General features: G+C 39.4%; 1 long non-coding RNA gene across 1 annotated transcript; it reads left to right on the top strand.

Moving 5' to 3' along the window:
* The first annotated feature begins 897 nt into the window (after positions 1–897).
* LOC129780013 (uncharacterized) lies at positions 898–2,846 on the top strand. Its single transcript, XR_008743812.1, has 3 exons — positions 898–1,989; positions 2,065–2,155; positions 2,245–2,846. It is a non-coding gene; the product is annotated as an uncharacterized LOC129780013 (long non-coding RNA).
* Positions 2,847–4,593: the final 1,747 nt, after the last annotated feature.

Genomic DNA, 4,593 nt, shown 5'->3' with positions numbered 1-4,593 from the left:
CTGATGCTTTTTGCTCCTTTGGTTGAGATGACCGCCTACAAAGATTGGTACTTTTCAGTGTGGTTCAAAACGTGAGTACCGTGAAATTAATTCGTTTTCCAATTGAAATCGAAAAATAGTGCTTGGGAAAGTAAAAAGCTGCACCCTCATGCTGGGACGTATAACTGTGTAAAACATTGTGTTATTTAGTATGACTAAATTTCATGCCATTAGTCTGTTTATATCATTTTTTTGCAAGTTACCAACATTTTACGAATCTCATGCTAACTTATAAAAAATCTACATCAAAATTTACTCGCCCCTTCTCGGTCTCTATCATCAGATTGATTGACGAGAGGACGAGAGGCTACTTAAATAAAAAAATACTAGAAAAAATCATAACTGTATAAGGTAAATGATGTTGGTTTGTCCAGTCGAAAATATGATCATGGTTTGTCCACTTTTTTGAATGCTCTAGTTCAGTGCACCTGTGTCAAATCAGGTATTCAAATTTTTCCAAACATAAAGAAAATAGTCTTTTTCATGATTTACAGTAGTTTAATAAGATATTTTTGAGGATTCACATGTTTTAACGGTTTGTAAAGTCCACCTTCTAATGGTGTCGAAGCGCCCCTCATTTGAACTTACTTTTAATCAATCACCAGATGATTATTTAGAACGTATTCAGACCTTTTCTGGTTATAACATTTACAAATAATGTAAACATCATGCTTGCACACCATTTGGATCAGATTTATATATCTAAATCATGTTATAATACATCTCGATGAGCTCAATTCTGATCATGGTTTGTTCAATGCACTGTCCACATTGTGATTTATGTGATGTCCCAACGGACAAACCATGATCATTTTTTTTGACCAAACCATGACCAGAGGAGGATAAACCATAATCATACTTTCGCTTTGAAGAAAACATGTGTGGACAAACATGATGTTTATAATTCAAGAATATCATGTATAAACATACCACCAACCCTTTGTCGCAGTATTCATTGCTTTCGTTTCGTTTCTTTTCATGCACGGGAAAAAATAGTTTATCCTAAAACATTTCCTTGTAGAGTATTTTTTTCACAGAAACTAACTAGCAAAATTTAGCTCGTTATGAAAAAATAACATGAACTCAGAGGCTATGAATTCATGCACATTTTGCAAGTCTGATCAAATAATCCATAGCTATTTCCCTTGAAAAGGAAACATTCTCTGAACAAAAAAAGGTTCTATGATTTTTTTTCCTTGCATGTTGCCAATTGAAGTCTGAGGAACCGCGGAGGCACAGCGGGGTGACTTGTTCAAAAAGTTGATAATAGCCGATGTTACATAAATTCAATTTATAAATTGTTGCGTGGACTAAATATTAATTGTGAAGAACTCTGATATCAATTGACGCTTATTTTGTTCAGAACAGATAAAGAGGTTGTAGCATGTACCACAAATTACTTTGGAGAACCCCTCGTACTATTTTCTTCAGCTCAGAATCAACAGCGGTGTGTGCTTCTGAGTGTCTTTCTCTGTGTAGAATGAGATGCATGGCAATGCGAGTGCCGTTCCCATTTTCGATTTGGGCGGCTGACCATATTGAGTGCCAGGTGTAACTCGGCGGCTCAATTTAGCCATGACGCAGAGCACCAACACATGCCTCGTAGACTTTTTTTTCATTTTCTGTTTTTTTCCCCCAAGTGGAAAGAGTCTTTCGGCGGGTTTTCTTGTTATTGGAAACCTAAAACCGGCCAGCGACTCGACTTAAACTGCGCTCGGGAGATGAAAAGAGAATTGCCCGCGAACGTTTGAAAGCGGGACAAATCCAAGCACAGAAGGGACTTCGGAACGACTACGGAATTGCTAACATCGTTAACAATTGCGTAGTTCCGGTTCCAATGAATATCTGGCTGATCTGAGGATCGAAAAGTGTGGTCGCCCATTCTGACTTTGTCAGTGGAAGACGGTAGAAGCGGTCAGTAATTGTGTACCGCGTAGTAAAAGATTGAAGGTAATAGACGGAGTTTAGTGCATCGCAGTTAGTATTTTTCAAAGTTTTTCCTTTTTTTTTCGTTATTTTCATTAGTGTGATTAGATTAGCGTGATTAGCATAAGTGTATCATTGTTACGCTGAAAGGGATAGATACTCTCCAGTGCACCAGCAAATTAAATTGGAGGTAAGATCAAACACGTGGCATGTGGCATGACTAAGTTTGTAATATATGTGGCATTTGTGTGGTGTTTCGTTTCTGCTGTTAACGTTTAGGGAGTACCGCTACTGACCCCACGTACGAGGTCCGGAATTTTGCCGCCACACTCGTCAATTCTGGTGGCCGCGCGGAGCGCTTACGCAAAACGGCACTCGCGCAAGAAAGGAAATCATCACAGGGTACGCAGCACGGAGCCATCACTCGTCCGTGTGCGGACTCGAGATTCATTGTCCCGTTCATCGTCTGCAGCGAACGACGGTAAAGCAGAACCACGTAAAACCTAGGTCGTGAGTACAAATCTATTTATTTCCGTAACTAATACATGCGCATGTAGGGAATAAATAGAGACAGAAAAACCACACAAAACCAACGAATGCCACACGAAACAAAAGCCACACTAAGTTGAAGCGTGTTCTGGATGATCCGATACCGATGGTGAGCACATGCCCATCGGTATAGAAGAACGCTTGGTCGAGGTGCAAACGTAGGGTAGATAGGAAACGCGCAGTTCCGAAACTCAGGGTCTGATGTTCGAAACCCGAGGGAAATTAAATGAAAATATGTATATGTTTAAATTAAGGTTGTTGAAATAATCATGTTTGTATAAAATTATATCGTCTGTAGTTGAATGCTGTTTGAATATATACATGAGTTTGTTATGGGGAAAAATGTATGTAATTGATTAAATCGAGTTTCGTTTGATAAAATAAATTTTATTTAAAGTTTGTTTATGGAAGGAAAGTTCTGCATATTTACTGGCTTTGCGGTGTAGCCCAAAACCCGTCAATACGATTAATTGTGTAGTGAGGTCACACGAGTCCTGGGTTGGGACTCCTTTCTGTTACGGAAATCTTCAACCCCCGCTTCCCATTCTGAAGCTGGTTCAAGGTGAGTGGGAGATCATCATTGAGTAGATCCAGTGATGATAATTTCAGTATAAACGGTGTTCATTGAGAACCACCGGAGTGAATTTCTGTTGCTTTAGATTCGGAACGCGGACAAACGATGTCGCGGGTCTCTCTTTGGAGCGCAGCCAACAGTCGCGGAACAAACCGGGTTTAGCGACAAAAGGACAAACCCGCCCTCAGGTGTTGGGTGTCTCAAAGCCGGGCAACGACAGCAAACACGGCGGCTGGTCTCCTCTTCGCAGGAGTGGCGCTTAAGCCAGCCGCTTATCTACGAAAAAGCCCCGGTAGCGACTGGCTCGCACGCTTTCCCAGCGTCGCGGGTTACAAGGTGTATTTATTTGCCCAAAATTTTAAATGAAGCACCCATTGCCCATACCCAAAACCAAGCATCCTGGGGGAAATCGGCATTGCAAATACATAAAAGAAGAGGGACCTTTTGCTCCCATCGAAAAGTGTTCCCTAACAGAGACACCAAAACCAAGGTGCCTCGGGGAAAATCGGCATTGGAAAAACATGAAAGCAGGGAGAACTTTTGTTGCTACCGAAATGTGTTCCTTAACAGAGACATCAAAACCAAGCTTCCTGGGGGAAATCGACATTGCAAATACATGAAAGTAGGTGGAGCTTTTGTTCCCACTGAAAGGTGTTCCCTAACAGAGACATCAAAACCAAGGTGCCCGGGTGAACTCGGCATGGCATATATATGCAAGTCGGGGGCATTTTTATATTGCAAGTAAGGTGAGTGATACGATTAATTCTAGCAAATAAAATTTAAATTTGGAACTTTAATGTTGCTTGCTTGGTGAAATTTCATATCAATGACTGATCGTGTATTGTGAAAAATTTAGCACAAGTGTAGGTGTAAAATTGTTGCAGTTGTGTTAAAAATGACTTGATGTATGAAACGATTTATTTCATCATAAATAAAAACCAAGGTGTGTTCCCGCTCGAGAACGGTTCGTTTGTTTTAAGCTGTATGTCTTGTTGTGTTCGTTTTCACCCGAGGAAAGATTATACGGTGAAAAATTTGGAAAAGTGAAGAAATATTAGAAAAAGTAATTTCCCATATGCTCTACATATAGTATAGTATGTTGCGTTATTGTTAGTCCAATTAAAATTCGCATTGGGTTGAATAAACACTCAGAAAGTAAAAATTATAAAAGAAAATTACCTTTTCCATTTCAAATATTTTTTTTTCTATATTATAGTAATAAGTTTTTACTAATGAGAAAAATTGATAATTGTGTACGGTATTGGTAATAATCTTATATTACATTGGTGAGTTTTTTTTTCTTTATTTCATCCATACATAACACACGAGGCATCTCGTCTAGGATCACAGAGGGCGGTTTTCATCATATCTCATTCCACTTCGGCATCTTTTATCTGATACGCACCATTCAATGACTGTTTACCATCCTTCTATCATCATCACTCGGTAAACACTGGTGGAACGAAGGATGAAAGGTATTGAATTAAAGAGACTTTAAACTCTGA

Source organism: Toxorhynchites rutilus, chromosome 3 (assembly GCF_029784135.1).
Source record: "Toxorhynchites rutilus septentrionalis strain SRP chromosome 3, ASM2978413v1, whole genome shotgun sequence".
NCBI classification, from domain to species: Eukaryota; Metazoa; Arthropoda; class Insecta; order Diptera; family Culicidae; genus Toxorhynchites; species Toxorhynchites rutilus.
The sequence above is the reverse complement of the archived record's forward strand: the minus strand, read 5'-3'. Positions and strand labels throughout refer to the sequence as shown.